This window comes from Mustela putorius, unplaced genomic scaffold (assembly GCF_011764305.1).
Source record: "Mustela putorius furo isolate JIRA1106 unplaced genomic scaffold, ASM1176430v1.1 tig00003896_pilon_pilon_pilon, whole genome shotgun sequence".
NCBI classification, from domain to species: Eukaryota; Metazoa; Chordata; class Mammalia; order Carnivora; family Mustelidae; genus Mustela; species Mustela putorius.
Window position 1 is genome coordinate 7,623,773 of NW_025422045.1, and position 19,240 is coordinate 7,643,012.

The window sequence follows — 19,240 nt, forward strand, 5'->3', positions numbered from 1 at the left end:
CAGAGAACTGGCTGGGGGAACAATGTAGCCAAATCACTTAGGAAGCGGAAGATGTTCCTCCCCTCAGACCTCTGGGTTCCACTTCCGAGCATATCCGCTAGAGAAACTTTCACAGACGGGCCCAAGGAGACAAGAATCTGAACATTCAGTGGGGTAACATTTGTAAAACTAAAAAAGGTCCATCTACAGGAAGAAGACTGAATTGTGGGTCAGTTCAGGTCCTGGAATACTACACAGCAATTCAAATCAACCAGCTAGACCCACATGTGTCAAGAGGGAAACAAATATTTGTCATGCCAGGCAGAGTCAATGGGGCACAGACGGGAATTTGAACCCACAGGTCCTGCTGAGCCCTGGCTTAGCACACCTCCCCGAGGCTCTGCTGCTATCTGTGGGCTGGGAGCGCTCTTCCTGGACCAGGCCCCTTATCTAGATTCTTACAGGCAAAAAAGGGCAAGGCAAAAAGCTCTTCTGGAGTCTTTTGGACCTTGTCTTTGGCTCGAGATAATCCACCGGCCAATATGGCACAGTTTGGGGAGGCTCGTTCTGAAATCCTTCAGTATGGTTCAATCAATTTTTCAGAACACACTTGTGTAGCCAATCCCAGCCAAGCCCCTGAAGACCCTCTTGTGTCCCTGCCAGGCACCACCAGCATCTCTCTGACCCAGGGTGAGTCCTGACCTGACCCCACAGATGAGGACTGACCGTTGTCTACTTGATGTAAATGCGAACTTACGCCATGTTACCCTCATTTTTAAGGGGCTTCTCCCATCTCCCTGCCTCTCTAGCCCTTCTCTAAACCTCTGTTTGACATGGTCTGTCCCTGGGGGCCTCCAGAAGGCCAAAGCAGAGGCTTATTTTCTTTAGTACCCCTCCCAGGATTCAAGTGGACCAAGAAGGCTGGAGTCCAAGATTGCTGGTGAATTTTCTGGGCCCCAACCCCATGCTAAGAAAAACAAGTCTGTATTTAGCGGGAAGGCAGGCTCACCCCACCCTGCTGTTTGGTTTCCCAAGGGAGGTGTTCCTGCTTCCCTCTCTCTTTCTGACTCCTGCTCCACTTCCTTCGTTTGGAGGACTTCCTCCCCCTTGGGCCAGGCCTCACTGACCTTCTGTCAGCACCTCCTCTGAGGGCAAGGGCCTGGGCGGGAAGCCTGGGAAAGCTGCCCCCGGCTGCTCTTCTGGGGGACTGGAGCCAAGCCTGGCGCAGTCTGCTTTGAGGCTGGTGCGAGATTGGGAGTGGGGAGGGTAAGACCTCCAGGCAGACACAGGGCCAGGTCCTGTTCTGGGATCAGCTCTTGTCACCCAGAAAGCCACAGGGCCTGGGAAAGGTCCCCATAGGCCTGCCTCTGACCCACCCCCGTCTCACATGATGAGATGCAGACCCTTCAGGGATCCCCAGGCGCACACATAACACGCACAGAACTCACGACTAATGCCAACAGCAGAGACCTACTAAAGCTGCCCCAAATTCTGGAATGTTGTATTTATAGATATCATCTTTGTTTTATCATGTTTTTTTTTTTAGATTTTAACTTCCAAAGTTTGTTTATCCAGTGCTTTTCCTCCTTCCTTCCTCCCTTCCTTCCTTCTTCTCTCTTTCTCCAAGAGAATGTTTGTTGACCATTTAGTCAAGTTATATACCCATGTGGGACAAACTAGGCCCCTGTTACAGTGCCATGTGGAGAGAGTGGGGTAGAGTTGACATTTTCCTCTGTCCCACACCTGCCCCAGCCTGGCCCTGGGGTCATCTGTCCAGCAGGCTGTGTGGCTGGATCTCACGGCTCCCATCATAGTTTACTGACCTCCAGTCTGTGCTAAGGTCAGTTGTTCAGACTGTCCCCCCAGGCTGACAAGGTAGAAGGTGACTCCCAACAGGGCCGGCCTCCTGGATCAGTATCTATTGGCTGTGAGCCCCTCCTTGGTTATCTATGAGAATAGCAGCCTCACCCACACAGCTGTTGCCAATGGCGGTCTTTCTTTAGGACTGAGTTTTGTCCTCCCCTTATAAGGACTCTTAGATGGCACCTCTCACTGGTGTGAGAGGTGCCTTCCCTTTCCTTCAAACTCAGGACAGTAGAGCCTGAGGAAGAACTTGCTGGAAAATGGGGAGAGGCATAGCAAGAGGGCCCTGGAGACAAAAGTGGATACGGGCTCAATGCCCCCCACTGCACAGGGGCCTGGTTTGCTGGGATGGGGCCAGAGGCAGCTCTTCTTGTAAAAGCCCATGAACTCCCTGGCAGGAGGCCTCTGCCTGCAGAAACGCCCTCACAGTCCACATACCATGAACACACTTATACTCACCACCTCCCCATCATGGACACACTTCTACTGTGCAGCCTCACACATCCTACCCCCCACTTGACTCCTACCCTTTTCCACCACTCCCACCACGCCTAGTAAGGATCTTAAAAATCCAGTCATTTTATAGATTGGAAGACAGGCGGTGGGAGGAGAGGCCTCCCCAAGGCTGCCTAGGAGGTGTGGCCAAGCCAGAGCAGGAACCCAGGTCTCTACATGCTTCAGGGAGCTGTGTGTGGTAGAAATACAACACCCCATTTCCTCTCCTCAACCTGTGTGACCTTAGCCTCTCTGAGCATACAGTCTTCATCTATGAAATGATAGCACCCACTTCAGGGGACTTTGTTGAGGAGTCATGGGGTATGAGCACTTCCCTTGCAAGCTTCAAAGATGGTGAGGGAATGTAGACAGTCCGAATTCTGTCCATTTTCCTTCTTTTGAAGTTCTTCTGCAAGTTACATTAGGAATACATGTTGCAAACATTTCTTCCTGTTAGGTTTTTATTTTTTTTAATTAATTAATTTATTTTCAGAAAAACAGTATTCATTATTTTTTCCACCACACCCAGTGCTCCATGCAATCCATGCCCTCTCTAATACCCCCCACCTGGTACCCCAACCTCCCACCCCCCCGCCACTTCAAACCCCTCAGATTGTTTTTAGAGTCCATAGTCTCTCATGGTTCACCTCTCCTTCCAATTTACCCCAACTCCCTTTTCCTCTCTAACACCCCTTGTCCTCCATGCTATTTGTTATGCTCCACAAATAAGTGAAACCATATGATAATTGACTCTCTCTGCTTGACTTATTTCACTCAGCATAATCTCTTCCAGTCCCGTCCATGTTGCTACAAAAGTTGGGTATTCATCCTTTCTGATGGAGGCATAATACTCCATTGTGTATATGGACCACATCTTCCTTATCCATTCGTCCGTTGAAGGGCATCTTGGAAACCTGTTAGGTTTTTAAATATTTTTTAGCGCTATTGTTTATTACATAGAAGTTTATGATTTGAATGTAGTTAAATATATCCATCTTTACATCTTACATATTATGTCTTTCTTCCAAGAAGAGCTGCCTCTGACCCCAGAGGGGTCTTTTTTGTATCCTGTCTCATGATATAAGTGAGGAGCATTTTATAAATGACAGATTCCTCAGACAAACTGCAGAAAAGATAAATAGATCTTTAAAATATGAAAACAGCCTACAAATTCTCTCATAATAAAACAAATGCTGAGCTATCATTTTTCACATTATCAGATTAGCAAAAATCTGGTATTGATAACATAATCACATTGGTGAAGTTGTTGGGAAACAAGCACTCTAATACTTTCCTGGTAGAAGTATAAATTGGTATAACCTTCATCAAGGGCAATTTTGCTATATTTGGAAAAATTAAAAATGCACATACCGTTTGACATAACAATTCTACTCCTAGGCATTTACCCTCAGATATTACACATGTATGAAATGACACATGCACAGGGTTGTTCATGATAGCCTTATTTGTAACAGCAAAGGAAACAACTTAAATCTGGTTTTTTTTTTTCATTCAGTGGATTACCACATAATAGTAACAAAGAATAAGCAAGATTTTTTTTTTTTATGAACTGATATGAAAAAATATCTCTATATTGTTTGGTGAAAAAAGCAAGGTGTGGAGCCAAGTATATATGTTAACATGTAACACTCTCACCCCTACGATGGAAACAGACCTCTACATTGTGGGAACAGATCCCACAGGTCACTGTTGTTAGGGATGGGGCTCACCCCATGCTGAGGATACTCAGAAAATGTAATATACAGCGAGCTCTTTGGCATTATCCTATAGCAAGAGGTTAAGGACCCAGCTCGTAAAGTGGTGAAAATGAGAACCAAGACTTCCCAGAGCTGAGGGACATCTGGAAAGAACCAGACACAACCATGAGAAGTAGCATGTTATTATATTTCCATATATTGTATTTCCATTAAGTTAAATGAGTGGAATCACTTGAAAGCTGGGTGGAAGAAGCCTAATGACCAAACGTTTTTGGCCATTCTGTGTAAGTGGGAATCAAGTATTGCTAAAGAGAGACAAAGAAGTAAGGCTCACAAACCTAGTGGCCCAGACCAGTCCTAAAACCACAATTTGAGTTAGTCAATTAAAAAAAATTAAGTGAAGGAGCACCTGGGTGGCTCAGTAGGTTAAGCACCTGCCTTCGGCTCAGGTCATGATCTCAGAGTCCTGGGATCGAGCCCCACATCAGGCTCCCTGCTCAGTGAAGAGTCTGTTTCTCTCTCTGTCTCATCTGCTCCTCCCCCTGCCTGTGCTCTCTCTCTGTCAAATAAATAAAGTCTTTTAAAAAAATCAAGTCAATTTTTATAATAAGAATTATGATTGAGATATTCCTATTCCTACCAGATCAATAGCTACTGCTTATTAATATTTTTACTTGTGATAACCTATGCTTTGCAAGACCACACACACAAAAAATCCATTATTTTGTCACTTTAATTAAAATCTATTCTTCTTGCTTCTTTTGTTAGATATATACATTTCATATTTGTATGTGACCCCATGAAATAAGGCTCAGATTAGTCATTTTATTGCTTTAAATGACAACTTAAGTCTTATTTAATGAAGGACTGTAATATAGCTTTTCCTTTTTATAAAACTTGTGATTAGATGTATATTCTGAAATTGAATAAAACAAAATAATAATCAGGTAGTAAAAAGAGAGCAACCATTTGTATTAAAAAGGGGGAAGAATACCCTTATGGATTATTATATTTGTGCTCTTATGTAAAACTTTATACATAGATTATATATAATATTATATACAAAGGTATAACCTCTAGAAGAATTCACAAGTAACTAATAAGAGTAAATACTTGCTGGAGAGCAAATGGAGATTTTTCTCCATGTATCTTTTCATACTTTAACATTTTTGAAACATGTGACTGTTACTTCACCATTCAAAAAATGTAAACATGCAGCATAAAAATAGTGACAGATTCCTGAAACCCAGTTCAGAAGATCAAGCCATACTCTCAGGAATTGGACCTGTAGCTTTGGTTAACCAAGATCGTCTTAGCGAAGACCTGGCCTGTCATGGAAGATCCCTAAGAAACCGCAGAGCCTTTAGACCTCGGAGTTAAGGTCCCATGGCTTATGCTGCGCCACCTGGTGGCCTCAGTCAGACAAGAGTCCAAAGCACCCCTCTAAAAAATCTGTAAGGATGCTCCGCAGATACAGAAGAGGGACGGTAACATGGCATTGTGCCCACAGGCTGGATGGCTCCAGGGAGCACACAGCTGTGTGTCAGGGTCTTGACTGGAAAGAGGCGTGGCTTCCCAGATTTCTAGAACCTCTATGTCCCAAGGAGCCACCAGAGGCAGGCTGCAGGAGCACACAGAGCATGGATTTTAAAGTTAGGTCTGAGTTCAAACCCTGATGCCACTATCTGCTAGCCTTGTCATCTCACATGGCTTAACCTTCTAGGTCCTCAGTTTTCTCATCTGCCAAATGGGTACAGATATAGCTCAGATAAAGTTTGCACACAAACCTAGAAAAATGCCTCTGCATAGCAAGAATTTGATAAATGTTAATTCTCTTCCCCTTTGTTACTTCTTCATAAATTTTACTCCCCCTGACCAAAAGAGAGTAGTCTGACTCCTGGGAGCTTACTGTGACCACATTGCCGGGAGGATTCAACATTGGAAAGGCTGAGGGAAAAGAAATCTCTGTGCCTCTGGTCTTGCTAAACACTTTGCTTCCTTCTTTCTACCTTCTTGCTTTTTAACTACCAAGGAATAAATTCTGGTCTAGCTGGTGAGGGGAGGGAACTCAGGAGGTGTCCCAGATTCCCACAGGCAGGCCTGATCCAGTTCCAGTCATTCCCCCGGGAGGCCTGCACACCCCATTAAGCACTTCCTCTGGCCAGGGAACAAGGCCCAATCCCCGTCTTCAGGGAGCACCCAGTCTGAGGAGAGAGCCAAACAGAGCAAAAAATTACAGTGAATGTGCAGGAGGGTGAGGGCACCCAGAGAGGCACTGATGAAAATACTAAGTTGGTCATTTGTTCTTTTGGGTTAAGATACTGTTTCTAGAGGCTCCTGATAACATTGAACTAAAGAGCCCACTAGCCTCTTTCCCCTTAATTCAGAGTAGCATTTTAGCATTCCTCCCAGGTCTTCTCAAAGATGGCAGAGCCCCAGGGAGATGAGACATTAGATTGAAAACATGTTGTTCAAGGCTGTGGGTAGGAATGTTCCGAGAACAAGGCAAAGCAGCCTGGGAGGGGTGAATACTGGGTTCCAAGCTGTCTGGCAGGGGGAAGACGCCAGCCTGCCTGGAGGAAGGGCCTCATCAGAGGAAAGTGGGTAATACCAAGGTCACCTGTGCCACACCTCTGCCCTGGCTGTTCTCTGTACCCGTGGCGGCAGAGGACCTTCCAGAAGTCAGACACTACGGGAAAAGAATCCTAACCTTAGGCATCACCTCATTCACAAGTGAAGAAACAGAGGACCAGCAAGGGGAGGGTTTTGCCCCAGTCCCAGGTGGATGACCCTGACCTGCACCTTGAGTCTTCTCCCCATTGTGTGATGGAAAGCACTCGGGCTTTGGAGCCAGATAGGACTGGATTTTGACCAGGGCTCTGCCGTTCATTCATTTGCTAAGTGGTCTTAAAAAGTTCATTCTCCCCTCTGAGCCTCGGTATTCCTCATAGGTAAAACAGAGACAATAGTTCTTCCTTGGGATTGTTATAAAGACTAAAGAGAATATCTGCAAATCGCCCTGCAAATCCTGCACATACCATCACAGGCACAGGACAGGTGGGACCACTGTTGCCGGTGCTTCTCCCATCCAACTACACCTGGCACAGATAGGTAGGAAGAGAGCCCGCTTTGCACGTGGCGATGGTCATGGTAGAGTCACGGGGGTCAGGTTGGGTGGGGGGGGGTGCTGGTGTGCCTCATGGCTGGGTGGTGAGACTTGCTAACTAACCTGCCTTGCATACAGGCGATGGTAGGGAGGCCACACGCCCAGCGCACAGGGTGGGGAAACCCAGGAGAAAGCATGGTGGAAGTAAGGATAAGGGGTGTGGCTCCTTATTCATATTAAGGCACCTGCCAACAGCATGGCAGTCAGCAGAGCAGTTGCCAGGGGCAAAAATACTACAAGGAGTCTCTATCCCCCTCTTCCTTCTGCTCCAGTTTCCTCATTTATATTTTTATTCTTGTTCTTTTACTGTATGACATCAGTGAGAAGCATCGTTGGAGCAGCGGGAACAACGGTCTGAGTGTAATGTAATGCACGCTTATGATACTAGCTCACACGCATCTGCTCGTCTCCTCTAATCCGCACAGCCTCGCAAGGAACATGTTGTCCTCCCCATTTACAAGAGGGAAAACCTGAGGTTCAGTTCCTTGCCAAAAGTCACCTGATCAAAGAAGGTGCAAGAACTGAGCTTCAAACCCAGAGGACTGGCCCGACCTCAAATGCAGTGTTTGCACACTTGAGGCTGACATCTCCAGCCTGGGTAGGAAGGTTCTTTCCAGGGAAGAGGGGCAGCTATGCACAAGGGCTCGCAGGTTTGGGAGTCTGGACTCCTAGGGATGAATGGGTGCATGCTTGGAGTAGGGGAGCCTCAGTTGCTCCCCAGACAGTTTGCGCTGGAGGCAGCCCTGGAGGAGTATAGGGCATCCTAGCAGCAGAACAAGGGAAATAGTACCGCCCGGCAGGAAAGGGGAAGAGAATGAGGGAGACATTAGGTCCTTCCTGATATCTGTTGCGTTTCTCTTGGCAGTGACCTCAGTTCATCCCCCATTAGTTTTGGAAGAAGCAGGCTCTATGGCTCTGGGTCTCCGGCCTCAACAGATCACCCTAATCCATCCCCAGTCCCCAGCAAAACACATGGAGAGGGTTCTCGGGGTCTTCAGAAAGAAGCTGCCCCACTTCTCTGAGAAAGCTTCCGTGGGTAACTTTTCTATCTGGTGTTTACGCCTCAGGCTCCTGTTTTAAAAAACTTTCCACATAGGAAAGGCGGGAGGCCACAGGGCCCTGTAATACCACCACACCGGACCCCTGGCCATGGCTAAAGTGGCAAGAACCCAGCAGAGACCAGAGCAGTAGGGTAAACAGACACCACAGCCGCTCCCCTCACTCCTGGCCCAGGAGAGTCAGCCAGGCGCCCAGGCCAAGGCCCTGGGTATTTTCAGCCTGTGGCAGCATCAGCAAGGTCTGAAAGGCATCAGCCATATTGTATTTCATGTGACCCAGGCACTGGGCCAGCGAGAGGGCCATGGAGAGCCAGCCTTTCGTCCCTGCCTCAAGCCTGGGCCCCATCTCCCTTTCTGCTGGTTTCCAGAGCCAGACCCAGGCAGAGGCATGTGGAAGGGGCTCTGGCCAGGTCCACTGAGCACTGGAAACAGATGGCAAGAGGGACGCACAACTCCCGAGACCGGGCTTGGGCAACCCAGCAGCCCTACTCCCTACCCATCCCCTCCATAAACATCATGGGAAGTGTTTCTCTCTGGGCACTGCACAAGGGGTGGGTGACTCACTGTCCCGGTTTGCCTTGGATGCTTGTGGGATTAGCACTGCAAGTCCTGTGTCCCATGAAGCCCCTTGGTCCTCGGCAGGTCAGGACTCCTTTTTGAAGATGCAGAAGTTGAGGCCCAGGAAAGGCCAGACCTTTGCCCAGGTTCTTGCAGCTAGAAGAGGAGGAGCTGGCACTGGACCCCCAATCTGTCCAATGCTTCCTGCCCCCTCCCCAAGCCAGGCCTGCTTCCGGCTGGTACAGCTGAGTCCAGGAGCCCTGACTGGTCTTCCTCCTCCAGAACCCTCCCATCCTGGCCTCCCCTCAGCTTTTCATTATTTTATTTTTCTCGAGATGGCATCGGAATCACCTGCAGGGCTCGTTAAAGCAGATCGTTAGGTCCCACCCCCAGAGTCTGTGATTCAGCAGGTCTGGAGTAGGGCTTAGAACCTGCATTTCTAACAGACCCCAGGGGATGCTTGAGAATAGCTGATGTATATCCCAGCTCCCATAAAGTCTCACAAACCCTCTGGACCTCCCCATGGCTCACTGAATGAAGGCCCAGGTCTGCATTCAAGACCTCTGGGATCCGATTTCCATGGTCGGCTCAGCTCCCCTCCACACCAGGCCTCTGCCCTGCCAGGCTCCTCCTGGCTCTGTGTCTTTGCTCAAGCCGCTCCTGGCCTGGCCCCCACGGCCCCTCCACAAACACAAATCCCCTTAAAGAAGCTGAAACTCTTGATTTCGGCTCAGGTCATGATTCATCAGGAGATGGAGCCCCGCATGGGACTCTGCACTCACTGGGAGTTACCTGTCCCTTTCCCACTGCCCCTCTCCTGATCTCTCTCTCTCAAATAAATAAATAAATCTTAAGGGGGAGAAAAAAAAAAAAAGATGCTGCCTATTTGTAATGTCCTCTCCTCCAGACGCCCCCAGAGCTCCCGTCAGGCCTGAGGAAAGACTCTCCCCCACCACACACACACACCCTCAGCTCACAGCTTAGCTCCTATTTCATCCTGCCCTGCAAACAGCTGTACCTGTCACTGGTCTGTGGACTTCCTGAGGACATGGACTTTTGTCATCTTTGTCTACCTCTATTTGTTAAATGCATGTGACCCCAGAAGACAGAACCAGGATGATGAATCGATCTTCAGGGAGACCAGATTAAGAAAGAACTTGTAATAAAGCGAACGGTTTGACACCAGCTCTTGAAGTCCCACCGGCAGAGTGTGAGCTCCCTGTTGCCTCTGGGTTCCCTCAGTGAGGCTGAATGAGCATCTACAAAGCTGCTCAAGTCCCTGGTTAGGCAGGTACTGATCACTCCAACCTCCTTCTCAGGCCCCTCTCTTCCCAGGGCAGTCCGCCAAGCCTACTCTTCCACATTCTAGGTCGTCTCGAGACTCCACAGGCTGGCCGGAACTTACCAGAGAGTGATGGTAGGCAAGCATGAGTTTATGTCCGTGGCCTTCACTGTCTGATTATAAGACATGACCAGTGGTGAGAGACCCTACTTCAGGCCAACAAACCTCCCTCTTTTGATTATGGCCTCCTCAGAATGATTAACCCTTCCTTGATGCACCTGTACCCACTTCCTTCACCTCTTCCACACCTGTGCCTCCAGCAGCTTATCTATGAGTAAGCTGAATATCTATAGGTTTGCTCCCTCTGGGGCTCCTGGGGATCAGTGCCTAGCACCACACCAGGCATGTCTGAACTCTCAGTCAGTATATACTTATGTCCCATGCCTGCTCAAACCCTTTCCCCACCCATGATGCCTTACCAAGTACACACCTGTGGGTGAATGTCCTCCTGCCCTTTCCCATCTGCTCCTGGGAAACATCCTATACAACCCATTCCAGTCAAGGAGGCTGGGACTGAGGCTTCCTGCCCCTGCCATCCCTGGGGAAAATTTTACTGGGGAAAGAACACATGGTCAGCTGGCCCAACTGAAATCTCCCCTCCCCGTGTGTGAAAGGAGATACGTCCAACTGTGAACACATACAGCCCACATCCTTATGACTCAGCAGTTTGAAAGACTCACTTGATTGCATTTTGGCTAAGTAAACTGTTGTAGTGCTTTTTGTTTATTTTTTGGTTTGTTGGTTGGTTGGTTGGTTGGTTGAAGAGGAAAGAGGAGGATTTTCTGGAGTCTAGACTCAAGGCTTGGTGGGGCCTATCCAGGAGCAGCACTGATTGTAAGAGTTGGGTGAGGTCTACTATTTGTACCATTCAAGACAACCCTCCCTGGCCTCCTACCCCACCAGGAAATGCCCATCAGTCAGCTTGAAAGGCAGCAACTTGGTTGATTGGAATGGCCTGAGAAAGCCGTGACCCAGGGGACCCAGCTGGAGAACACCCGGGTCTCAGCTCGCCTTCTGCCAACCTCCAGATCTCATAAACATTCTCATTTCCACTCCTTCCTGGGGCTGGCTGAGGTCATGACCTTCTGAAAGAACACATGGTCAGCTGGCCCAACTGAAATCTCCCCTCCCCGTGTGTGAAAGGAGATACGTCCAACTGTGAACACATACAGCCCACATCCTTATGACTCAGCAGATGTAGCTGTCCTCAATCCTGTCCCCTGGAATGTCAAACAGACCAGCCTCAGAGGTCTGACGGCATCAGAACAGATGCAGCCAAGCCTGGGCCCAGAGACACTTGCCCCATGAGTTCTTTGGGACAATACCCAGACATCCAGATATACCCACACAGAGATGGATGCACACACCCAGACACACCTAGACACACAAGCAGATGCATACATACAGAAAACTCAGACATATCCAGTGATATGTGTACACATGCACATCTAAATACACCCACAAGGAAACATGCACACACACAGATACCTGGGAACACCCAGAAACACACACCCATGTGTACACACACACACACACACACACTCTCTCTCTCTCTCTCTTCCAAAGGACTGAGTCAGAGTCATATCTGTCCTCCATGCTTAACCTTGAATGCTTCTCCAACTCTAACAGGTGGCTACCAGCTCTTTGGTAACTTTCCAAAGTCCAATCATGGAAAGGCATAAGGACAAGAAATCAGAACACAGATCCATACCTTCTTTTCCCTTCTCTTACAGAAACTTATCCATCCTTTAAGGTCAGATGAAAGTCTGATGCACAGTAGGCCTTCAACACCATTGTGCACTGGACTATATCCATGAGGGCTGGCCATGCTGGGAGAAGATGGCTGCCCATTCCCCAGTCTTCAGAGCTCTGTTTTGGCTTCTTGCTGAGGTCCTCCATCTACACTTGCCATTTTGGATCAACCAAGGAAAGACAATCTCTTCATTAGCTCCATCCATTAATACCTACTAAGCCCCCACAGACACTACACAGAAAACAGCAAATGGAGAGTCCCAGTCCTGCTCCTATGAAGTGTATGGCATGCCAGAGGAGACAGACATCAAAACCTCAAGTAATTTTTTTTTTTTTTAGAATTTTATGTATTTATTTGTCAGAGAGTGAGAAAGAGAGCACAGGCAGGGGGAGCAGCAGGCAGAGGGAGAAACAGGCTCCTGGCTGAACAGGGAGCCTGATGGGGGACTCCATCCCAGGACTCTGGGATCACAGACCGAGGTGAAGGTAGATGGTTAACCGACTGAGCGACGCAGGCGTCCCTCAAGTAATTCTTGAAGTAAGTCGCTGTTATGTACTGAATGTGTCTCCCTCCGTTCCCCCTGAAATTCATATGTTGAAGTCCTAAGCTCCAAAACCTTCGACTGACCCTGTATTTGAAGGTACATAACCCTTATAAAGAGGTAATTAAGGTAAGACGAGGTCAGATGAGGGTTCCTAATCCAATATGACTGGAGTTGTGAGGTTATGACACAGACACTCAGCGGGGAGGCCAATGAGAGAGACCTTAGAAGAAACCAACCCTTCTGACAACTTGATCTTGGGCTTCTGGCATCTAGAACTATGAGAAAATGAAGTTGAGTTGTTTAAGCCCACACCAGTCTGTGGTACTTTCTTATGGAAGTCCCAGAAAACTAATGCAATATTTAATTAAAATGAATGAGTGTCGTGAAGGTGTAACATGAGGTAATAGAACCCAGACCAAAGCTCTACTGGAAGGGGGGAGGGTCACAGGAAGTGTCATTTTTTTTTTAAAAGATTTTATTTATTTATTTGACAGACAGATCACAAGTAGGCAGAGAGGCAGGCAGAGAGAGAGGGGGAAGCAGGCTCCCTGCTGAGCAGAGAGCCCGATGGCGCCCCAGGAAGTGTCATTTAAACTAGGACCTAAAAAATTAGAAATTAACTCCCAAAAGGTAGAAAGTAGGTGGGGCTTGGACAGAGGACAAATGCTCTGGTCCAGAAGCAATCGAGAAGCGTTTTGATGCCTGTGAGGGGAACACAGTGAGCAAAAGCCTCAAAGGCTAAAGCAACAGGCATGGGCCTGATCACGAGGCGCATCCTGGGCCATGTTCAGGATTCTGGGATTCAAGATGAGAGACAAGAGAAAGGGGAGATACAGAGGATTTGTTTTTACTTAAAGAAATATACCTGGCTGACTCAGTCGGTGGAGCATGCAACTCTTGATCTTGGGGTCGTGAGTTCAGTCCCCACGTTAGGTGGAGAGATAGGAAGGAAGGGAAGGAGAGAGGGTTGGATGGGGGAAGGAACTGCTTTTTAGCTAAAGACACAAACCACCATTACTTTTTAAAAAGACGTGAGCTGAGCACTGGTGGCTTTGCACCCAGCCATCGAGTGAGTGAGATGGCTTGCCAGTCTATGACTGCCAAAGGAGATCCGTGGAGAAGGAAGGAGGCACAAGTTCAAACTTTCCGGCTGTCTCCCTTTCTCCCCATGTGAGTGCAGGTCCTTTGGGAAGCAGATGCCAGGACAGAATCAGAGGTGCAGGAGATCTGGGTGAGAGGTCACGTAGGAAAGATGAAGGGCAAGGGAGCAGGAGTGGGCATGGGGGAGTTTCAGACCACTAAGAGGTCTGACCCCAAAGACAAGAGAGAGGGAAGGAAGGAGGGTTGGATAGGAAGGGGCTCAGATTGCCGTGCAGCTCTGAGAGGGTCTCAGCCAGGGGCTGGCGAGTCCCAGAACAAGGATTAGTGGGTCCCACACTGGATTAGAGGGCCCTGGTTCTAGAACCTACCATTCCCCTCATCTGGCCCCCAGCCCTGCCATGTTCAGTCACTGGCTCAGTCATCAGCCTGGGGAGAGAATGGTTTGGTGTGAATGGTCTGGTGGATCCTAAAGGTGCTGGGGAGCTGGGGGTCTGGCCCCTAATGGTGCTCTTTCCTACAGGCTGTCCCTGAAGGAGAGAGCCTTGTGGCCACCTCTACACCACCCACATTTCTCTCTTTCTCTCCTCCCTTCGTTCCTCCCATCACTCCCTCCACCCTGCCTTTCCTCCTCAGATCTTTAGTAATCATACCACATGTTCTGAATGAAAACACAAAGCAGCACACTCAGTGCCTGTTTCTGCTTCTGGCCTCTCAGCAGACCCCCTCCAGAGAGGGGAGAGCTGGGTGGCCAGCAGAGAGCCTCGGACACCAGTGTGGGGGGGAAGGCCCTCGTGCTCCCCGCTGTGTTTAGTAGATCTTTGTTGAGTGTGCAGAATCAGGCATCACACGGCTTGTCGGAGCAGAAGAGCTGAGCAAGAGCTGCATCCAGCCCCCAAGGGCCTTCTACCAAGAGTCTAAGCCACCAGCGTTTGATGCCATCATTGGCCATGGTCTTTCTTTTTTAGCACTTCTCAAAGTTGACTATGGTCCTAGAGTGCAGTTAAATTATGTAAATAATAAATCCCTTAGGTTTGCCAAGTTCTTCAAAGCTGACAAATCTCCTTTGCAGAATTGGTTTCAATAAGGCGCTCAAGACCATTTCACAGATTAAAAAAAAAAAAAAAAAAAAAAAAAAAGACCAAGGTCCAGGGGCACCTGGCTGGCTCAGTTAGTAGAGCATGTGGCTCTTGATCTTGGGGTCATGAGTCAAGCCCCACGTTGGGAATAGAGATTACTTAAATAAATGAAATTAAAAAAAAAATAAAGGCCCATAAAAGTTGAATGACAAGGGGCACCTGTGTGGCTCAGTGGGTTAAGCCTCTGCCTTCGCCTCAGGTCATGATCTCAGGGTCCTGGGATAGAACCCTACATCGGGCTCTCTGCTCAGCGGGGGGCCTGCTTCCCTCCTCTCTCTGCCTGCCTCTCTGCCTACTTGTGATCTCTCAAGTTTATTCCTCCCTGCTTAAAAAAAAAATAATAAAATTGAATGACAAGATCAAGATGCAACAGATGAAAATGGCAGAATTTAGTCCAGGTTTTTGTGCTCTGAGTGGTGAGATATTAGAACTGATAAGAACCAGAAAGGGGAATTGAGGAAAGGCACAGGATCCCCTTCTCTCAATTCAAAATGAGATAAAGAAACCTAAGTGCAGTCCTGCCCAGGAACAGGGAAATGGCCCACATGGCTTTTCAGATCCTATCCAGCTTCTGGGTTTATTTTTTATTATTATTTTTTAAAGACTTTATTTATTTATTTGACAGAGAGAGATCACAAGTAAATGGAGAGGCAGGCAGAGAGAGAGAGAGAGAGAGGGAGAGAGGGAACCAGGCTCCCTGCTGAGCAGAGAGCCCGATGCGGGACTTGATCCCAGGACCCCGAGATCATGACCTGAGCCAAAGGCAGCGGCTTAACCCACTGAGCCACCCAGGCACCCCAGCTTCTGGGTTTAAACTCAGAGATGTGAAGTCACCCAGAGCAAGAGGTGGTGAGCTCAATCTACTTGGGCTTGGAAGATGTCCTCAGACCAGGGTCCTTAGGCAAACTCCAAGGGGAGGTGATGAGTGAGGAGGTGGAGCTGGGAGGGGCAGGGGGAGTTTTTTTTTTGCCCCCTTTCTTTAAAATGGGCATATGAGGGGCACCTGGGTGGCTCAGTGGGTTAAAGCCTCTGCCTTCGGCTCAGGTCATGATCTCATGGTCCTGGGATCGAGCCCCACATCAGGCTCTCTGCTAAATGGGGAGTCTGCTTCCTCTTCTCTCTCTCTGCCTGCCTCTCTGCCTACTTGTGATCTCTGTCAAATAAATAAATAAAATCTTAAAAATAAATAAATAAAATGGGCATATGAATGGGGTGCCTGGGTGGCTCAGTTAGTTAAGTATCTGACTTTTGATTTCCTCTCGGGTCCTGGTCTCAGGGCCATGAGATTGAGCCCTGCATCAGGCTCTGCCCTGGGCGTGAAGCCTGCTTAAGATTGTCTCTCTCTCCTTCTCCCTCTGCCCCTCCCTGCCTTGCTTGGGCTCTCTCGCTCTCTCTCTCTCAAAAAATAAAACAAAATGAGACTATGAACGCAACCTAGGGACTCTCATAGGGTAGCAGAATGAGCTCTCATCAAAGTGCCAATAAAAGAACAGAGAAAAGCCCATCCTTGAGTTGCAAGGGGCAAGGACCACCCAGGGGTAGTCACGATACAGCTTCATGTGCCGTCCACTCAAGCATCGGTTGACCTGACGGCCATTAAGCTCTTCCTTTTTTTCACCTCACTTCCTTTTTTTTTTTTTTTTAAAGATTTTATTTATTTATTTGACAGAGAGATCACAAGTAGACGGAGAGGCAGGCAGAGAGAGAGGGAAGCAGGCTCCCTGCTGAGCAGAGAGCCCGATGCGGGACTCGATCCCAGGACCCTGAGATCATGACCAGAGTTGAAGGCAGCGGCTTAACCCACTGAGCCACCCAGGCGCCCTCACTTCCTCTTTTTAATTATTTTAATGTAATATTTGATAGATGCAAAAGAGTAGATACCTATTATGTAAGTAAAAAAGCATAATAATGAACTTCCAGGAGTCCACCGTGAATGCAGTGTTGGCTAGAACACTGCCAACAGCTAGCACCCGCCTTTGTGCTCCTCCCTGTCTCAGCTCAGATGAGCCCCTCCTCATCTCAAGGTGAGCTTGGCCTTGAATTTTGAGCTGTGTCATTGCCTTGCTTGTAACATATGGTTTTATCATATTTGCATGTATTCCTCAAAAACTATCGTTTTTGAGCTTTGCCAAAATAATATCATACTGTATGTGCTTGTCTGGGATGCTTTTTTTTTTTTCACTCCACAGGGTGTATCCGGAACAGAGAGAAGAATATGGGTTGGGGATAGGCAAAACTGGGCTGAATCTAGATCTTAAGTGCTCAAGCTGTGAGATTGCATGCAAATTTCTTAACTCTGTTGAGTCTCAGCTTCCTCATCTGTATAAATGGGGCTCTTGTTCCCTTTTATAAGGTTATGAAGAGGATACAGTAAAAGCCTGCATATGAAGGGTTCCTCTTGCAGAACAGGTTTTTAAAAATTACTACGAGCTTCTATTGTTTTCTTTTCCTCTTGTTTTTCTTCTAGCTCAGGGATGGAGATCAGTGATTCACAGGGCGAAAAATCCTTACAAAATTACTTCTTCCTAGATAATACAATCAACTGTTTTTTAGATTAAGAAGTGGGAACATGAATTTTATCCAGTTACTGAAGACATTACTAAAATATGTACTTGAGCTATATATTATGACTTACAAATGGATGGAGAGGGAGAGAAAAAGAACTAGTGAGAGAAACTATGAGTGTGTTTCTGCTTTTTGAAATGTCAATTACCCATTGTTTACCGCTCTTCAATTGCTCCCATCCCTAAGCCCATCAAGGTTTGCTTAGAATGGGATCCTCTCAGCTGACCACTGAAGAAAACAATATTCTTTGGGGTCCAGCTTCCCGGAACAGAACAATGACCGGATGACATTGAGCTGGGAACCAGACGGAAAGAAAGTTCTACAAGCCAGTGTCAGATAAAATTCCTTGTGATATCTCAGTCCTCAGTTTAGCTCTTTTCATATAGATTTTGTCTGTAGAGCACTGGGCTTGACTTTTCTTTCGCAGAGATTCTGTGGTTCACCTCTTATGATATGGTCTGCATTTGCTTCCCAAATAGGATTTTCACCAAATAAATATGTGAGTGGAAAAAGCAAAAGTGATCTAAGATTTGGAGTCAGGAAGGCTGGTGAGATTGACATTAAAACACAGAGCACTCAAATATTTATGTGTGCATTTGTGAAATATTAATGTAGCACCCAGCAAAAATATACAGGCAAACACTCTGGGGCAGGGCTCCCTCAGATCCCTTTGAAGACCTGCCTTTTCAACCTAGCATAGCTTTTGTCACTGGAATATTCCATTCGCCTCAGAGTACACTGTGGTTTCTTTCACCTTTAAAGTGTCAGCTGGCCAACACAGCCTTCTTCAGAGCCAACCCTACATACCTGGTTCCCATTGCCAGCTGCTCCCTTGATCTTCCCACCTGGAGGGCACCCGCCATCTGCCAGCAGACACACTGCAGGGACTGAGCCTCTGTATGGGGCGGCATGGGCACGTGGCTTCTTCTGGCTGCTGGGCTTCAAAGGCATTCTCAAAGCGCCCCCCCCCTTTCATTGCCTTTGCCCTGTGCTTCCCAAGGGATTTAGGAAACCTAGTAGGGGCCATCAAACACCAGAGAGCTGGACTGAGGGGACTCGGGGAGCAGGGCTTGATTGAGAAGAAGCCTAGGAGGAACCGTCGGTGGGCAGGTGGGAGTCCTGGATTGTGGACCCCTTCAGGGCAGGTGACATGTCTGTCCTGTTCACTCTTCCAACCCCAGCATCTAGAACACTGCCAAGCACATACTAGTTCCCTGACTGACTCACAACCCATGGAGATGGACTGATGTCCCCACTTAGCAGCAGTGTCCTTTATTCTGAAAAGATAGAAGCATGTGTGACAATGTCATCCATTTCCAGGAATGAAGTACAAAAAGCAGGGCGCAGTAAAGGACTGACGAGAACGTGTTTAAAATGAGGCAAAGTGAAAGGTCCATCCTCTTAAGGGTGTACACAGTTCACTGGACTGAAGAAAGGAGCACTGTGCTAAGAGTCAGGAAGTCTTGGCTTTCATCAGACATTTTCACAAATGTGCTGTGTGACACAGAACCAGTTACTTCCTCTCTCCAGGCTTTGGTTTCCTCTTCAGTTAAATGTAGCAGCTGGGCCACACAAACCCCAAAAGTTTAACTCTGTGCTCATGGTTGGAAACTCATGGCTAGGTTTGTCAACGCTGGTCACTGCTCTGCTTCCCAGCAAGAGGTCAGTCCCCTACCCTCTACCACACATTACTTCCTAGGACCTCCCACCAAGACCCTGTTCCGGAACATTCTCCACTGACAGATGTGCCCTGCCACAGCCCATCACAGGCCCTAGGGCCCTGGACCTGGTTCCCAGCCTCAGCTGTCCTCCAGAAGCTGCAGTGAGGCACAGAACTGGTTCCACCCGAGAATGGGGGACACCCAGGAACCACAGGCCAGCAGCAGAGCTTCCTCAACACACTGACAGCTCCATTCCCTTACTCCTGGAAGGTTCTCTGAAACTGGGCTGCCTTTCCATTCC

The 19,240-nt window shown here is 48.0% G+C and overlaps 1 long non-coding RNA gene across 1 annotated transcript; it reads right to left on the reverse strand.

The window, feature by feature from the left end:
- Window positions 1–3,210: 3,210 nt before the first annotated feature.
- Window positions 3,211–11,576, reverse strand: LOC101679880. The gene is made up of 3 exons (XR_001180513.2): window positions 10,610–11,576; window positions 3,346–3,460; window positions 3,211–3,251 (listed from the first exon to the last, which is right to left on the reverse strand). It is a non-coding gene; the product is annotated as an uncharacterized LOC101679880 (long non-coding RNA).
- Between the last annotated feature and the right edge of the window lie 7,664 nt (window positions 11,577–19,240).